Source organism: Lathamus discolor, chromosome 1, assembly GCF_037157495.1.
Source record: "Lathamus discolor isolate bLatDis1 chromosome 1, bLatDis1.hap1, whole genome shotgun sequence".
Classification (NCBI taxonomy): Eukaryota; Metazoa; Chordata; class Aves; order Psittaciformes; family Psittacidae; genus Lathamus; species Lathamus discolor.
In genome coordinates, this window is record NC_088884.1 from 96527892 (window position 1) to 96547315 (window position 19424).

Sequence of the window (19424 nt, forward strand, 5' to 3'; positions counted from 1 at the left end):
TCTAACAAATATTTCATCTGAATAAACTGCTACTACTATCCCTATATAAGACCAAGCAAGCTGTTGGCTTGTGTTTTGCATTCTCCTGAGCTGTTGCAAACCATCTCAGTTGTAATTTATATTTTCAGTCCACGAAAGGCACATAATTTCTGAAACTCATTGAAATCCTTCAGGTTAAAGGGTGATGCGTAAATCTAGTAAGCTTTAAAATATTTTTTCCCTGTCAATGAATGCACACATAGTTTCAGACATCAAGCAGAGATAGCACCAGGAATTTTGCAATAGTGATGGGATATTGTCACTAGCATCACAGTGGTTATTGAATAATAAGCATACTAAGGAAGACAGCTGAGACCAGACGTGACCTCAGAGTGAAATTCCAATCAGTTCATTGCAGCTCTTTCTGGGAACAGGAGAGATCCCATTATTTTGATCTGTACTGTCATTTGCAATACAAGCATACCCTTCAGTGAACCCTTCTAAGGCTGTTTATACTTGCAGATTAAGATTCACAGTCTACTTTCCTTTGCAGCCCATTTATGGAGTATGCTGCATGTGCAAGCCTTTATGTTTTTTATTGAACTATATGCACTTCCATTTCTTTCTTTTTTTTTGGCTAAACTAATCATGTGTTCATAGGGGCTCCTACTGGAGTAGAAGAAACAGCCATGCTCTTTGTAAAGTTCAGCCACAGAAGGATGAAGAGAGAAAAAAATGATAAAAATTATTTTGCTAAATAGCTTCTAATAATTTCTGTGCTTTCTGAAAACTTTGCACTTCTTGAAAGCCAAAGAAATGTCAATATATTCATTCCGGTCTTTGTGAAGAAAATGGTAAGCTTCATTCAACAAATCTATTTTCTTTCTCTTCCTTCCCCCATGAAAATAAAATACATTATCTGTTCACCTTAAAGAAGATGTGTCTATTCTCTTAGAAAGATGCCTAAGGAAATCTTCGGTTCCTAATCTAATTTTCCCCTTCTTTCCACAGCAGATAGGCACCTTTGAAAGTTATGAGGAAGTGCTTTAAACTCTTATTTTAGAAGAGACATATTCAGCCATTGTGGGGATGTGTGTAGGTAGCTGAAAGATTCTGATTCCTGGAAAATGTTCAGCATTGCTATCAGACCTTGTAATATTACATATTTTAGCAGAAATAAATTAGTTGATCTGATCTGAAGATCTCTGTTTACCACAGGTTCTCAGAGTGTAACTACAAGTTGTCCTTCTATTAACTTGTCACAGAGTGGAGGTGCTTATTATATAGTATCTTAATGCTGAAACCATCTCCAAATACAAGAGCTGGATTCACGTCATTCCTCTGTCTGAGACTTCTTAATCCTGTTTATCCCATTTATCCAGAGTCTTAATTATGCTGAGCTATATAGCACAGAGGGAAGCATCCTGCCATTAATTTTGCTGAATTAATTCCATTTTAGTTAAAAGAATTCACAACTTGGCAAGCAAAGATTACCAGCACTAGCATGGCTGTGTAACCACTAAGAGTTGTCTTGATACCTAGTACTTCCTTGAATTATACCGTATTTATTCACATAAATTCTACTTCATGTAAAAATACATGAAGCCACTGAATTTAGGCCTTTCTCGTGAAAACTTCACCATGAGGAGGAGTTATATCTCAAAGTGGCACCATCTAATTTGTGCAGCTTAGACAGCTGTCATGCAGGCATTCTGGAATTCAGGATTACACCATCAGGTTATCCTCTCCTTCAAGTGTTAATTCACTAACACGATCTTTCTAGGTATCATTGATTCAGGATTTCCCTGTTAGGCTGTGATTCCTTATGAAGATAAAAAGGAAAAAAATCCCAATGTAATGCTATACTGAGCACAGAATTTGTCTTATCACACTCCTTTACAGCTCTTGGGAAACAGCCTAGCCTTTTTTGTTGTTTTTGTCACGGGACCTGCCGTTTTTTTAACTCACAGTACTAGACTGTGGAGTCCCCTGTGTGGTTGTGAACTGGGAGTAAAAACCTATAGTTGTACACTGGCAGTGCCTATTTTATGCAGGAATAGAAAAAACCAACCAGTTTATATATAAGCCGCTAAATTTATTTCACAAAAAAATAAGCTTTTACAGCTTTAACCATACAACTTCTCTTTAATTTAAGGTTTTATATTTCATTTGATAGTCACCAAAATGAATTGCATTGTTTCAAAGTGGTCCTAAATCCTGAGCTGCCATCACCAGTCTTAATTTATCTTAATTTATCCATAATTTATCCATACTATCCATACTATCAGTAAGGACAAACAGTCTTAATTTATCCATACTATCAGTAATATGAGAAGAGAAAAAAAACATTTTAAAATAATGGAAGGAAGGATACTTTGCAGTGCTAAGGCTTCAAGAAGACAAAGGCAATTAGCTTCTTACTCTCATTACTCAGTCAACAATTTGCAACCTGGAGGAGTGAGAAGCCAGTCACAAAATAGTATGTCAACACATGTATCTTATCTTCTATTGTGGTATTATCCCACTGGTTTTCTGTTCTCAGAAGTGGACTGGCTCCTGAAACTTATCATTGAAATGAAAATTATGATGATTTAATAACAATAGCTTAATTCCAAGTTTTTCTGTGTAATTGGTTATTTTTCCTGCAAATCTATAAGCAACGCCAAATTGGCAGTGCTCAGTTTTCACTTGTAACATGGGGTTTTTTGAGTGCTTTTATTTTTTCTGCAAATAGTGCATCCTCAACACTTCTGTCTTAGCTTTTGGAATTAGAGGACTTTTTAAACACAGGTAACACAGAGGCAGACCCCCTTCCCACATACTGACAAGATAAATTAAGGATTATTTGGAATATTTTCTTTCTTTCTTTGTTTTACATAAAGTAGCAATGAAATTGAGGAGAGTTGACTTCCCAGGTCTCTCTTTGAAGTCCATGAGTGTTTATACTTGCCTCCAAGGTGCCAACGTCCCCTCCCATAAAATCTACCTTGGAATGACAGGCCACTTTGAGAGCTGAGTGGAAAGCTTCCCTAGTGAGGCTAACTGTGGCACCTTTATGATCCCCAGAAGCACCGTCAGAGGAAAAATAGGTCATTGAAGGAATTGGCCCTTCAGGCAACACTGACAGTAGTGGCACTCACTGTAGTGGCTGGCATGGATGATGAATGTAGTGAACACAGGTGAATGCTTAAACTTTAAAGCAAATGGGTGTAAAAATCCCACCAAGTATGCTATTTTTATGGAATGCAGACCTAGCAGAGTATTTTTCGTTTTCTTAAAGCGGGTGGGCTATCTGCATAGACAACACCAACAGTTGGAAACTCCCAGATTTTAATCCCACTTTACACTCAAATTCTGTCTATGATCATCATAGGTTATTCACATTGTTTAAATTCTCATTTCCCAAAAGAAGCCGAAGATTATTTAATGAAGAGAAATTTACATCTGAATCAACTGCCTCAGGAGCAGCATATTGAGGGAAGACATATTGAGAGATTATCATGTCACACAGCAACAGTGGGCATTTTAAACTCACTAGTGGTCTAGCCTGGTGGCCCCTGGCTCCCCCTACATTTCCCAAGACAGTGTTAAATGCTCCCCCATTGCCCTGTGAACTGTGGTTTCTCTCCAACAGTGGGACCATCCAGTCAGTCCGTGCAGCAGTAGGGAGGGAGAGCAGAGTCAGCATGCTTGGAGAACACAAGTGATTTTGGCCAGTGCCTGCTTTTGTCTCTGACACTATTGCCTCTGCTGTGAGGGATTAGATTCTTCAGACAGTAGGACTGCAAGTTTCTCAGGCCTGAAAAGCTACCAAAATGGAGTGTTTGGCATTCATGGTCTCAGAGTATTGTTTTGTAATAAAAGTTATAAATTGAACTCCAGCAAACAGTCTTAGTGAATAAACAGTGCAGCTGATGCTATACTCATTGATTAGAAGAGGCCTTACAGTTTCTTTCTCCAGAATGCCAGCTAACACATAACTCGAGGTCTGCTCCATTGACATCTTGCTTTTTTATTCCTATTTTCTCTGTTTCTTTTCATCTGCTGACTGCTATTCCCATTCATGCTGGCCTATGCCTTGGAAAGCGTTTTCATTACTGAATCGGGGAGGCATAAGAATTCAGAAGCCTTCTTCAGAGCATAACAAGATTAGGAGTCAGGAGACTGTTACCTCTGTTCATTGTTTGCATTAATTTAGACTTAGTAACGATGAAAATCCCTTTTCCCTGTTCAGCTACTAGATTCCTAAAGCTGTCAGCCTGTCCTAGTCGGAAACAGAATTTCAGTAAAATCCTCTTTGAATGACTGCAAGAAATGCTCCTAAGCCAACTTACTGTCATTAAACATTAGTAAAGAAGAATCAGGTTAAAACACCGTGAATTGGCCACCACTTCATTTAATTAACACTGACTCTGAAAGAACAATAAAAATTTTAGTGGTTTTTTTTAATCACTCTGTATTCTAGTTGCACTGATTCTAAAGCTTATATGATTATAATCATTGTGCTCAAAGTAAAAGGATTTTTCCCATGCCTTCCATTCCTTAAATTGTTTTTAGATTTCCCAAGGGACACATATTGTGTAAAATTACGATGAAAAAGATTTTAAGACAATTATGTTTCTTTAGTTGGAAGCTGAAGTTAATGTTTTTGAAGATTTTATTCCTAAGAGCCCTGGTAAAAACAGAAGCCGTGATGCCCCTCCTTTACATCTAGGGCAATCAACTGTCAAAAACAAGGCAGAAAGGCTAGCCTATCTTTGTGAACCACAAGTCAATTTTTCACTTAATATATCTGCTTTGGGTTGACTAGAAGATGTCTATAACAGAACATTAACAAACACTGTAATTTGCCGGGGTCAGACAGGTCTGTTGCTTTGTGACTCTGAGCCCTCTTAAATTATGCTATCAGCTTTCAAAACCTTATTAGGTTTAACCCATTTCGGCGCCACTGGCTTCTCGGAATCACCAATACACCTCTAATCAGAAAACCACAGAGAAGCCAATCTGCTGCTATCAGAAACCTCAGTACAATTTTGTGTATTAATATTTCAGAAAGCATGTAGGAACACATGCTCCCTGCTGAGCATTACAACGAGGCAAGCTACAGTAACAGCAGAGATTGATCGCCAGTAAATCTGGCCATAGAAACTTACTGCTGTCTCTTGTCTGGCTGTGGAGTTGGTAACCAAAGAGGGGAAAATGAAATGGGTTTTTGGGCTTGTGATTAATAAATTCCCATAAATGTCAAGTAAGACAGCACACAGAAGTTGCGTCTCTTACAGGAACAGAAAATACTTAAAATAATGTCTAAGGGCTAAAATTTTTGCAGCATTACCCTATGGCTGACGTTACAGACATTTTGTTTTCTCTCTTAGTTGTGGTGAAAAGTCACTCAGTATTCCTGAAGTATTTCTCCAACATAAGCAGCTGTGCATCTTCAGCCTGGATCAGGCAGTTACTGCCCTGAATACACAAGCCACTGGAGAAAAAACAGAGAGAATGGTTTTCCAGCGGTGAGAAACCAGGCATCTTGCTTCCCTTCTGTTTGAAAAGTTTGTATTCAAACTCAACGAACAGACCTCTTTGCTGGGGGATGTCTTTCTTTTTTTGCGAAGCCACAGATGAGCAAAGCTTTTGCTCATGGTGGGGCAGGGGCAGCGGCAGGGCCGGCAGGGGACATGGCACTGGGACCGAGGAGGGGCCACGGGCGACGGTGGCGCCAGAGCTCTCCTTTTCCCTCAGGTGGTAGAAGGGCTTCCGGCGGCACTGCCTCCCGCGGCTGTGCTGGGGCACACCACGCCGGGGCCGCTCCCTGCTCCTCCCCGCCCTGCGGCTGCTGGAGGAGCCGATGGGGAGGCGAGGAGCGGACTTAGGTGGGTATTGCGTTGCAGCCGGGCGAGGGACGCTGGCAGTTAGTGCGGGCAGGGCCGCCTCTGCCTGCTATCCGCCTCAGCCAGTCAGGTGTGGTGCCGGGCGGGAAGAGCGGGGCTGCCCCCCGTCCCGATCCTCGTGCGAAGCAAGTGTTAAATCTAAAGCTGCCGAACTTCCAGCTCTGCTAATTTAAAGTAAAATGAAAGCTACTGGGAGTGCTGACTGTCGTGGAAGGACTTATAGCACTATATATAGGAGGACCTATATTAAAAAAAATCCCTCTCAACAACATGAAATGCTTGTGTTGCATCGACTTACGATACTTTGTGAGGTGTTTTTCTTGTGGAGTTGTTGGTGGAAATACCAACGTTCATTTGGCCCAGCTTTGTCTTGCTCGGAAATCATCTCTCTGAAAGCTTCAAAATTAAGAGGTCAATTTAAACTATGAAAATATTCTTGCATTAGAAAAAAAAATAAGTATATGCATGTTTTGGAGGGCCTATATAATGCTTTTGTGTTTAGCAGTCTATTGTCACGTGCACCTTTTTGCACTAGACTGCAGAAGTTAACAATAATTTAGGTTGCTGTTATGAAATCAGCTTAGAGGGCCCTTCAGGACTGTCTCATCTCTTCAGGCTTTAATTTGTTGGTGGTTTTGGGTTTTTTAACTTCCTCCAGGCTAGTGCACAGAACATGGTTGTGTTCCTTGTCACTTTTGTAAATAGGCTGTGAAAAGAAAACTGAGTTTTAGAAAGAAGCATACAAGTTGGACTTCGTAAATTACAGAGACATACAGACAAACCCCCAAATTAGTAAAGCTACTATTCACATTGCACTCTAAAACCTTAGCAGTTTAAACCAAGAGTTGTCCTGACTCTGGGGAATTCAAATTTGAGATGTCACTAAAGTGTATGAAGCCGACAAAGTTCTGCTTGCTTTTTTTGTTTGTTTGTTTCCCTATGTTGATGTTGATGCTATTTTTAAAGGGATTGTCCTGGGCAGATCAGAAGTATGTGTGGCATGTTAAGGTCAGAGCTGGATGGTGTCATGTCATAATCTTAAACTATCTGCTGGAGCGGGTGATGCTTAACCAGATCAAGCCCTAGATGTATTTATTTATATTTTAGTACTCTTCTGGATCTCCAAGCTTTCAGGCACACTCTTCTTACCAGCAACGACTTCCTTTGTGCTTTTGTATCCTGTTTTACCTCTGTGCCATGGTAATGTGGTGTGCTTGCTCTTTGACTTCAACCTTTTCTAATTTGTATGATGTATTAATAATATTAGCAAGACCAACAGATTTACCCTGGTCTAGTAAAATAGCTGGGAAGCTGAACAGTTCATGCAGGATGAGGGAGAACTCTAGTTCTCAGTCATATTTCTTAGAAGAGTTCCCTAACATATATTAAGATATTGCATAATAGTACTTGCACTTCTCTGCTTTTAAAAACAAGTGGCTAAAACTATTGAGTGATCTCAGCAGACAAAATCTGCTTCAGAACTACACTAAGTTGATCCATTTTTATCAATTGATAATCTTCTGGTGATTTTTAGAGCCTTCTTCACCTTCTGATGGGTATTTTTATCAGGAAAGATAACTCATTTCCCTTCCTAGAGATAAGCACTGTCTTTGACTTTACCCAGGCAGTGGGAACTAATATGGAGGCAGCCTAAAGAGACCACAAATATCACAGGCTGGAATGTAGAGAAAATAAGTTATATCATATGCCCTTTTTCTTTGAGCACATAGGTGAAATGATTACTATTGACTGAGCAAAATTAGATTTGTCCATCTCTGCTCAAAGACTGAAGAATGCAAAGAGTAAATTGTTGCACATGTAGCAAACTTGCACTAAGTTTTGTTTTGTACTGCCCATGATTTAATTTTTATAACTCTTCATCTGAGAAAAAGAAGTTGAGAATTAAAACTTTTTTGCAAAGAATTTTGAAGATGAGTGCTTAGGATTTAATACTTATTAGATATTTATTGATCCATTCAGCACTTAGTTTGAGAGTAGCTGAAGGAGGAAGCTTTTAGGCACTAGTTTATAATGTCAAAATGAAAAACTCATAGAGTGGTAGCATCAGGAAGAAAAAGCAACTGTGTCTGTTAGTAACTTACATGGTATTTCTGCACTTTTGTCAGTTACAAGGAAAAAAAGTTGTATATAAACACAGAAAAGGAGCTTACCCGAATAGATGTCCTAATTTTGGGGTAATAACCTGTGTCTAGTTAGTGGTGCTTTTTTTGCCCCCCCCTTTTTTTTTTTTAATCTGTTTTGAGAAACAAAAGTACTTGATAAAACAGTTTTGAGAAACTTTTGTTAAACAAAGAGTCTAAGTAACCTCTAGGAATTCAATGAGAAAGCTGAGCAGAGGGACCCGGCTTGAACATTTAAGGAATTTGGAATCGGTTTCCTTATTCCTAATAACACATTTAAAACATAGAGTTGTATCTTCTAGTGCCATCCTCTGATGAATTAGAAAAGTAAGATTCTGTAAAGCAGAAGAGAAATTTAATCTTTAATTCCACAATTATTCTACAGCATTATGAAGATAACCATCTTAATGCCAATCTGACAAGAGAGAGAGATAAAGCTGTCTTATGGTATTGTCATTTTTATTTTATTTTCCTCTAGAGTGATACTGGAGCAGGGCTACTAGTCTGTATCTTCCCCTGAACAAAGCTGAATCACTTTCTAATCTCTTCTGCGTAGATTCTTATGACAAGATTATGGAAATCCCCAGCTCATCCAGTTGTCCAAGGCTGGATCGTAAAAATTCTGTAGCGCACGAGGAACATGACTAGCTGTGATCATAATCATGGGACTCATTTCTTGTGTGAGTAATCCTAATACAAACAAGTAAACCATTTTTTTTAATATTACTCTTTTTTCTTTTCCATTTTTTTTTTTTTTTACCTACCTAAGCACCCTGATCCTGTTTTCTGTAGTAGGACTATTGGCATGAATATGGATTAAAAGATCAGAGAAATAATGAAATGTATGAAGTCACTCTTGTTTTCTGGTCAAAGTTCTACATGTCAAATTAATATTTTTGGACAAATTCATGTCTGTTTCTAATCTGATCAATGTGACTAAAATAATCTTTTTTATGGTGTAGACTGTTAGGGAGGCCTTCCAGGAAAGGTCTTCCACATACCCCCTCTCCTTTTGTGCAACTTAAAAGGTTTTGAAATAGCAAATATAAATATAGTTTGAAAGATTTAAATATAGGGAAGATCAGTACAGATGTGCACAATTGTTTACAGAACTGTTGAGGAAGTATGTTCTCCAGCTGCAGGTGAGGAGGGTACAGGTGTCACTGGTGTTTATAGTTATTTCATATTTTCATACTGAAGAATTACCCTGATTTGATAGCAAGTCAGAAATTAAGCCACTTCTTAAAGTAGTCTTGAGGCAGGAATCTTCATGCAATAAAAACATTTGCATTGCTTTTTTTCCTAGCCAAAGAGGCTGAGCTATTGTTCTCCCATAAGGATTCAGGCAGAATCTTGTTTTGCTGAATTAAAACCCTATACAAGCTTGCCTTTTGTTGCAGCAAGAGATAAAGGCCTTCTTCCAGACATTGTTGGGGCCTGGGAAGGCGGGGCCTGGGAAATCGACATATATCTAGATGGTGCAATTTGGAGGGGGAGGGGCGCTTATATTTTTGCTTTGTTTCTTCCAGGAACCCTTGGCTTATTTCTAACAGGTTTCATTGGATGTGCTGCTTGGCTGCATCTTCCCAGAATCAGAGGGAATATACCAGAGCAATGTCTCTTCCATCAAAGTTTCTAAACCATGGTTTTTAATGCACATTTCAGTTATCTTTTTTTCTTGCCTTCCTCTTCCTGCAGTTTTATTTTGACTCCGTTTGAGTCCCCAAATATCCTGGGAACTGCACTGTTAAGGAATGAGAGTGGTTTCTTTCCCCACGGATTCAATATTCCTGCTGTCTTGCTACATTGCTTCGAGCAGTGCAAAACTGGTGAAAATCAATTAAGGTCTTGGGAAGTTGTTTTACATAGCATAGTTTTTCTGTCACTTTTCTGGAAGCCACATCTTACCTTTCCAATTTCATAATATGTAGCAAGTACAGAATGAGTCTGTATGTGGCTGGAAGAATGCAGAGAAGCTCGTGTTGTCGAACTAAAGTTTTTCTGCGGCTTTGTCTAATGCAGTTATTACTTAAAACATAAAAGCTTGTGGTGGTCCTGTGCTTCCTTCTGAGTTACTAGTGTCTCATCCACTTTTTGCAAGCTGAGTTGTGTAGTTCACGGAAAAATGCTACATTGAAAAGCATTTCACATGTGTAGGCAGTACAGGAACAACCTACAGTGCTGTGGAAATACTTGTTTTCTCACTGCACATTACTTGTCCAGTCTTTCTGCCAAGTGTCAGCATAAATAAGCACTTCTTTCAAAATTGATTTGCTTTCATCAATATGATTGCAAGCTTTTGGGCCTTTAACTGACGTTTCTACACCTTGTTCCCACATCTCTAATCCCAAGACTGTGAAGTTAACTCTTGTTTACAGAAATGTCTTTGCCAGCTGTTGCGCACAGATCATTCCTGCTAACCCATGTAGTGAAGCAGACATCCTGGTAGAAGTGCATTTGTTTAGCAACGCTTGATTGTTGTTAACTATACTTTGTAATTACTGTGGTTTGGTTGTCAAAATTGTGTTGGTGTCTAGCTATTGGGACAGAAGCTGGGAGGTGAAAGGATTTGTTAGCTGTAAACCTGCCTTTGTAGGTTTATTAGAATTCAAAGAGCTGAAAAACAGTCAGGTAGTAGCCTAGAGGTTTTGATTCTTACAAACTTTAATAGCTTTGGTGGAGTATTATTATTGGTATCAACAGGTACATCAGCAATCTGTATATTTGGGAGGATGGATACATATAAATTAGAGCATATGTCCACCATTTAATGTGTGTTACAAAAATAATGCATATGGAAATAGACCATCAGATACTTTTCAGGAGGCCTAAAAAGATTTGTGAGTTCTTTCATTATACCCATTTCTGAAGATGGGATGTTTGTTTACTGTAAAAGAAAGAAACTAGTTTGATGTAATGCATTCAGGGCTGCACTTAAGCGTGCTATGATTTGTCATTGTTTATAGGAAGAGGTTTAGTTAACCTTCAAAAATTGTCTTTTATGTGATCTGGAAGTCAGAAATATTCCATACAGATACCTAATTTCTGTGAAGACAGGATATGTAGAGCTGACTGATGAGTAAAATCAATTTCAGGTGAGAGAGAAGCATTGTTTTCCTCAGAATTTTCAGAAGCCCTCAAGAAAATTGTTTTGGCTGTTAGAGGGTTAGAATTGAGAAAAGTTTCTAAGCTTTCTTTTTATACTATGTATTTCGGTGCCTAAAGCACTTGCTTGGCTGGGTTTTGATCCTGCATCTTACTTATAAGTATAGTGTGTCAGTACTTAAAAGGCAGTTGGGCCTTTTGAAATCTGATGTATTTAAATATGTAAGTAGGTGTTTACAGTCTGTTCTTACAGTTACAGCCTAACCCTAGGAGGATGCCAAAAGTTAAACAGACCATTTTAGGGTATTGTAACAATTTGCACTTGCAGTGCATATAATCCTAGGAGGATGCCAAAAGTTAAACAGACTGTTTTAGGATATTGTAACAATTTGCACTTGCAGTGTATCTGACACAACGGTACTGTGTCTGGTAGGATGCTTTGCATCATTGATTACATGATCAAAATTTTTTCTGATTATCAACTGTTTTCAGTTGAATATGCTGCTTAAAAGAGCTTGAACCCTCAACCCCCTTCAAAATCAACAAAACAGAATCTTTATAGATGTCTTTGTTAGTGTAGATTCTCTTGGTTGCTTAAATAACACTGGCAGCTGTTGTTATTTTTGAACTGTTTTTTTCCTGTTTAAATATTCTTACTTCAGAACAAGAGCATGATGTTTTGTTGAGGCTTCTTGCACATTGTTGACTTCTATTCACGTCAGAGGAAATTGAGTGGCATGCAGTGCTACAATAAAATTGTGTGGCATTAGTAAGTATTACCTTAAAAGATAATATAACAAAATTTAGTATCCAGCCGAAGTCTGAATATCTACTAATGGTATCCTGCCAGAGTGAATCAGAAACTCAATACGGGACAGAGCAGTAAGTGTTACTCATTTTTAATATTGCCAGCAGAAATAACAGAACAAATGGGAAGGTACAGCACTGTGAGTTATCTGTGTAATTGGCACCACCTAAAGCTGACCTTTAGGTTTCTGAAGCATAATGTATATCTTGGGTACATGGCAGGAAGAGAAATAATGAAATAGGCTAGACTCATCATTGAGAAAAATATGTAATCCATTTTGCATTGACACATAATTCTTTGAGATTCTGGAAGCCATCCAAAATCTGTTCTAGTATTTTCAGACAAATGGCTGACACTTTAATGATCAGCTATTTAAGGTCAACAATTTAAAAAGAGTGGTCTACTTGTTCCAAATGAAATTTAATGTTTGAAAAGGAATTTAGTGTTCAGCTATAATATATGGCATGTGAAAACATAAGTTGACCTCCTGGAAGGAACATGTCTGCATACATTTCCATTTACATGAATGTCTCATGATGTTAACAGTGTCATAAATGTTGATCAGTTTAATTAAATGCATTTATCATTCTCTAGTAATGTACACAGTGGCACGTGTGTTATCTATTAAAGTTTTACTTTATGAAAATCAAGCTGATTATAAAATGTTCTGTCTGCTGTGACATATTGAGAGACACATGGTGAATATACCCAAATCTCATATCAGGTCTCGCTTTTCTGATTAATAACCATTGTGGCAAAATTTTGCTCTAGGCATATTTTGACTTTTACTGCATATGTTTTTAAAAGTATGTTCCAAATGCTGGTCTGTCTTGTTGTATCATTCTTTATTTCATAACTTAGTAATCACAGCATATTTCTGTAGTTGGACTGCCTAGTGAAAAATGACATTTCGGTCAATACAGTTTGTTTAAATGCAATGAAAGCATTAGCTGTGTTTAATATCATTTCTGGCATTACACATAACTGCACCAATACTTTATTATACTTCAGTGATGATACGCAAGCTAATACCTACAGCAGGATGAGGTGTGGTTCACGGAATTTTACAGCACTTTTAACACAAATAAAGCTAAAGCTTAAGAGAATTATTTTTATCACTGGATGTCGAGCACTTTGGATTATTTTTCTTGATCATTTGATTGAAAAAAAAAACATTTCCTACACATGCTTTCTCAATACAAGATGAGAATAATTACAGCTGAGTAAATGCTTAAAAAATACCACCCTCTTGTGTTTACCCTAAATAAAACAATAGCTTAAATTGCCTTTGTCTGTGGTTATACTTTCCACCTGCTTGCCCCAGGTGTTTTAATGAATAGGTTAACAAGAAAAATGTGTGCAGAAAAGCCTGCTTTCTCTAAGACTTCCCAGTAATTTTATCAGTATCAAAAGACAGCAATTGCTCAAGAAATATCATTATAAAAAGCTGCTTGGACCAATCATACTATAGATCACATAGTGTGTGCCCAGTCCTAATTAAAGTCATAAAGATCATTTGGATACTAGTTTAGATGATTTGATAAACATTATTCAAGTATGATAGCTAAAAGTGCTGCCATGCATTCAGACAATAAAAAATGAGGAAAAAGTGAACAGAAATGTGTTCTCAGGTATGTTGAGATGGTGCCAGGTTTTCACTTGGAGCTTGGAGGAAAGTTACAGCATGGGCCTGAGATTGGTCTGTCTTCTAATGCTCACTCAGCTTGAAGCAGGAGTGCTTTGAGCAGGGGGCTGAACTACAGCACATCCTTTTCAAATGAGATTGTTCTTCAATTTTGTGATGACCAGCTCCCACACCCATAAAGCAAAATCATATTGGTGAATTTGTTTCATTCTGCTGAATTTGCCTTTTTTCCATAGTTGCTGTCCCATTAACTCAGCTTGGAAATAAATACTCTTGCTCCACTGTTCTGCGTAATCACAGAGGAAGCTCTGAAGGGCTAAGCTTTGTGGAAACCACTTGGTTGAACTGCAGTGGTTATCAGCCTTTTGCTTTCAGTTGTGGACAGCACATTAGTTGTCTTAGAATGTAATGTACTTAATTTTCATCCTCTTGTGGCGTGCTGAGCGGAGTAATCTTATCCTTTTAACTGACAACATTTAATTTAGTTGCCCAGGTCGGGATCTTGATTGCACCCTGGAGCTGATGGTATGTCAGGATCTTCACTCCTGCTTGTGCTGGAAATGATGTGCATAAACTTGCAGTCTGTACTTGTACAATTGCACTTGTACCATACTGTACAAGTGATCTTGTACAACATGGTACCTTCTGGTGGTAACTGAGCTATCTGGAAACAAGCTTTGCAAAGGTATCCTTTCTTCCCAAAGGACTAAAATAACTTGGTTGAAATGTAAATAGAATGTTTGAGTAGACAAACCTATTTGTTTAGGCCTTATTCTATGTGCCCCACTGTTTTACAGGTTGTTATTCTCAAAGACTTTGTCCAGATTAGGATGGTACTTCTCTCGAATGGCATTGTACTGATGCAGTGAACTCATTTCATTCATCAATTGCTCAGCTGGTATGAGGTAGTAAGCAGTTGTGTGTGGAAGTGTGAGGGGGAAGGACCTGCACCTTCCTGCAGCTGCCAGGAGTCTGGCTGTATGTTCAAAGTTCTTCAGACAAAGGGAGTCTGCAGGAGGGTAGAGGGCTGACAAAAACTTAATGATCCCTGTTCAAAACAATAAACTTATGCAAATGCCTTTGGCTTGATGAAGCAAAGAAATGGGCAGGAGAATCTTTCCTTTTTGTGATCTAGAATAAATAATTCACCAGGTTAAAAAAAGAAAATAAAAAAGAACAACAGGGTTTGATTGAGAGGTGTTGTCTTCACTCTTCTTAGAACATTATTAATGAAATAAGGAAAATCCGTATAGGTAAATATACAAAGGTGATGATAACTATAAAAATATATCTTAATTTAGCATTCATAAAATAGATCTTGATGTTAAATGTAATATTTTTAGGATTTTTTTTTTTTGTCATGATATACAGTCTGTTTAACCTCTCAATATTAAAAGGAATAAGGACTCACATGGATAAAAAAAAGAAGTTACTATATTTCACATAATCTCATATCTTCTGTTATTTACGCCTCTTTACAATGGACGCAAACCTGTGTCAGACTAATTATCTCCTTGTGTGAAACAGTGCGAGAATCTTATAACTTATACTTTGCTTGCGTGTAATTACAGTCAGTCCAGAACATTCTCTCAGTAGTTTACATGAAGAAAACTTGAGAATGAGGTCATCAAAGTAGTAAACTCTTAATCATTATTTGAGTGTCAGTGTCCTGCTTTTATTGAAAACTGTTTGTTTTCCCCACTGTCACTGCAGAAAAAAATGGAAAATTAGGGGTTTATTTGAACTGCCTGAAAGGGATTATAAAGAAAGGATGAAAGAAGTTATTCATTGTTTCTTGACTTGCATCAGGTACAGGTATCTGACTCTCCAGTGATGTCCCAGTCGTGCTTTACAATTAATATTGCTTCATTTTCTGCATGTGGAGCTACTCAAGTGCTCCGTTGTCAACACTGTTGGAAGCTGTAGTGAGATCCTCTATGGCACAGGAGGTGATGTGTTAGTCTCACTGAATACATCAAGCACATCGCAGGCTGAAGAGCAAGATGGTGCTTAATTACTTAATTATCACTTTTTTTTTTTTTTTTTTTTTTTTTGTTTACCCAAACCTTGTTGTAGTTCCACATTGCTAAAGGACTGCTTAGGGACAGACTGTACTAAGAAAAGTACAGGTGCTGTCTTATGTCAGTGCAGTAATTCCTGTTTTTTTTTCTCACCTTACGTTGTGAGAAATAATCATCTGTATTACTGGAAGTACTTTTGGACTTTTGTTTTCGTATGAGCTGTTGGCTTTTGATTTGAACACCTCTGTTTTTTAAAAAAAGAGGCTTGGTTAGCCAACTGATGGAAGTTGATGAAACTTTAGAGAAGGCTGCGTGGAGACCTCATAGCAGCCTTCCAGTATCTGAAGGGGGCCTATAGGGATGCTGGGGAGGAACTCTTCATTAGGGACTGTAGTGACAGGACAAGGGGTAATGGGTTAAAACTTAAACAGGGGAAGTTTAGATTGGATATAAGGAAGTTCTTTACTGTAAGGGTGGTGAGGCAGTGGAATGGGTTGCCCAAAGAAGCAGTGAATGTTCCATCCCTGGAGGTGTTCAAGGCCAGATTGGATGGAGAGTTGGGTGACATGGTTTAGTGGGAGGCGTCCCTGCCCATGGCAGGGGGGCTGGAACTTGATGATCTTAAGGTTCTTTCCAACCTTAACTATTCTATGATTCTATGAAAGTACACAAAGGATTTTGCATTATGTTCAGTGGTGTGGCTTGGTCATGGATAAACTTTGTTGCTGTTGCAAGCTCTCTGAATACCCAAAAAGGGCTTCAGTATCGCAGAGTTAAGGAATGAGCTCATGAAGGATGTGAGCAGTTCTGCTTTTGAGAATAACACTGAGGATAAAGCTATTATAGACTTTGAGGAACCAGTTGCAACTGAACAGGTGAGTAGTTAGGATGAAAGTGATTGCAAAAGCCAAGATGGCATGTTTAGAGAAAGAAAATCTTTAGCACAGTCAAAACTTATATTTAAAAAAAAAATCTAAGAAGTTAGTATTATTAGTTGAAGTTAGTATTGTTAGCTGTTATATGAAGAATTACCTGTGGAAAACATCATACTGGGAGTAGAAGAACTTACGGTAAACAGAGGGCAATTTTGAAAAGGGAGCATCCTAAAGGTACAGTGGTGGTCTGTTTGGTGTTGAAAAAAGAGCAAGATACCAAACATTTATTTACCAGGGCCTTTTAGTGACCTGAAAAGTGAAACAGAATTCTACAAGACCATGGAAGATGATGTTGTTAGGAATGGATATAAAATAATAATGTAAGAATCCAGGAGGTTCTTGGAGTGGAAGATAACTTCCTAACCCAGCTGGTTAGTGAGCCAACTAGCAGAGATGCCCGGCTAGATTTGCTGTTCTCAAACAGAGAAGGACTAGTGGGTGATGTGATGGTTGGAGGCCATCTTGGGCAAAGCTATCACAAAATGACTGAATTTTGAATCCTTCGAGAAGTTAGGAAGAAGGTCAGCAATACCTCCACCTTAGACTTCTGGAGGGCTGACTTTGGCCTGTTTAGGACACTGGTTGGCAGAATTCCTTGGGAAACATTACTGAAGGACAAAGAGGTCCAGGAAGGCTGGATGCTCTTTAAGAATAAAATCTTTAAGGTGCAGGAGCAGGTGGTCTGTGTGCTGAAAATCAAACTGTTGGGGAAGAAACCAGCCTGGCTGAAAAGGGAGATATTGCTGGACCTGTGGAAGAAGGGACAGTCATGCCACAAAAAAGTACAAGATGTTGTTAGGTTACATAGAGAGTTAGAAAGGCAAAGGCACAGATGGAGATAAATCTGGCCACTGTCATTAAAAGTAATAAAAGTACTTTTACAAATATATTAGCAATAAAAGGAGGGCCAAGGGGAACCTCCATCTTCTAATGGATACTGGGGGAAACCAAGTGCCTGAGGATGAGGAAGAGGCCGAGATACTTAATGCTGCCTTTGCCTCAGTCTTTAATAGTCATACCACCCATACCCTCAGGGTACTCAGTTCCCTAAGTTGGATGGCAGAGATAGGTAGCTGATTGAAGTCCCCATAATTCAGGAAGAAATGTTTAGAGACCTCCTGCACCACTTAGGCATATACAAGTCTATGGGGCTGGATGAGTTATACCCAGGAATGTTGAAGGAGCTGGCAGAGGAGCTTGCTAAGCCACTTTCCATCATCTATCAATAGTCCTGGTCTAGTTGGCAGATCCTCTGCCCTCTAGAGAGATTGCAGAGGATTGGATCCCAGAGTTGGTCAGTGTGATGCCGCCCTATAAAAGGGCAGGAAGGAAGACCCTGGGAGCCAGAGGCCTGTCAGCCTGACCTCAGTGCCAGAGAAGGTCATGGAGCAGATGATCCTAAGTAAGAGCATAAAGACATGCAGGAAAATGGAGTGATCAAGCCCAGTTAGCATGGGTTCATGAAGGGCAGGTCCTGCTTGGCCAACCCAATTTCCTTCTATGATTTCCTTCTGTGACCTTCCTGGTTGATGAGAGAAAGGCTGTGGACATTCTGTGTTTGGGCTTAAAATAAAGCATTTGACACTGTCTCCCACAGTGTTCTGGAGAAATTGGCTGCTCATGGCCTGGATAAGTGGATTCTTTGGGTTGGAAACTGGCTGAGCCCAAAGAGTGGTGGTAAGTGGCATCACATTTAGTTGGTCAGATGGACCAGTCACTAGTGGTGTCCCTCAGGGCTTGGTGTTACAGCCAGTGTTGTTTAACATCTTCACTGATGATCTGGATGAGGGTATTGAGTGCACCCTCAGTAAATTTGCAGACACCAACATGTTGGCTGGGAGTCTTGACCTGCTAAAGGATAGGAAGCCTCTGCAGAAGGATCTGGACAGGCTGGATCAATGGGCTGTCGCCAGTGGTATGAGATTCAACAAGGCAAAGTGCTGGATCCTATATGGGCCACAACAAACTCATGCAATGCTACAGACTTGGGGAAGAGTGGCTGGAAAGCTGCTCAGTGGAAAAGGACTTGGGTGTGCTAGCTGACAGCCGCTGAACATGTGCCAGCTTGTGCCCAGGCAACCGAGAAGAACAACAGCCTCGTGGCCTGCATCAAAAATAGCATAGCCAGCAGGGCCAGGGCAGTGATTGTCCCCCTGTACTTGGCACTGGTGAGGCTGCACCTTGAATCCTTTCAGTTCTGGGCCCCTCACTACAAGAAGGACATTGAGGTGCTGGAGCTGGTCCAGGCAACAAAGCTTGTGAAGGGTCTGGACAGTAAGTCTTGTGAGGAATGGCTGCGGAAATGGGCTGGGGTTAGCCTGGAGAAGAGAAGGCTCGGGGGGGACGTTATTGCTTTCTACGCCTACCTGAAGGGAGGATGTAGGGAGGTGGGGATCTGTCTCTTCTCCCAAGTAACGACTGGTGGGATAAGAGGAACTGTCCTTAAGCTTTGCCAGGGGAGATTTAGATTGGATACTGGTAAAAAATTTCTTCATGGAGAGGGTGATCAGGTATCGGAAAAGGCTGCCCAGGGAAGTGGTGAGATCACCATCCCTAGAAGTGTTCAGAAACTGTGTAGATGAGGCCGTGATCTGGTTTAGTGGTAGACTTGGCAGTCCTGGGGTAATGGTTGGTCTTTTCCATCCATTGCTGATTCTATGATTCTGTGTTTGGACAAGTTAAGGAATATTGAGGATTCTAGAAATACTCTGAAATCACATTTGAAAACAAGAAAGCTAAAAGAAAGTGTGTCTCCAGTGCCTAACCAAGTGAATAAGGAAATAATGGGTAAAATAAGTGAGGCTGAAATGTGTAATGCCTTTACTTTCTAATATTTATATATGTGCTTAGAGTAGCTTCTACAGTGTAAACAAACATAAGGGGAGCAGATCAAGTATTT

General features: G+C 39.3%; 1 long non-coding RNA gene across 1 annotated transcript in view; it reads left to right on the top strand.

Annotated features, from left to right (window-relative positions):
- The first annotated feature begins 5745 nt into the window (after positions 1-5745).
- The window catches only part of LOC136007274 (uncharacterized), a 31419-nt gene continuing 17740 nt past the window's right edge, over positions 5746-19424 (top strand). Inside the window, exons 1-2 of the long non-coding RNA XR_010609573.1 lie at positions 5746-5852; positions 8568-8691. This is a non-coding gene — a long non-coding RNA (uncharacterized LOC136007274). The remainder of the gene's footprint in view (positions 5853-8567; positions 8692-19424) is intronic.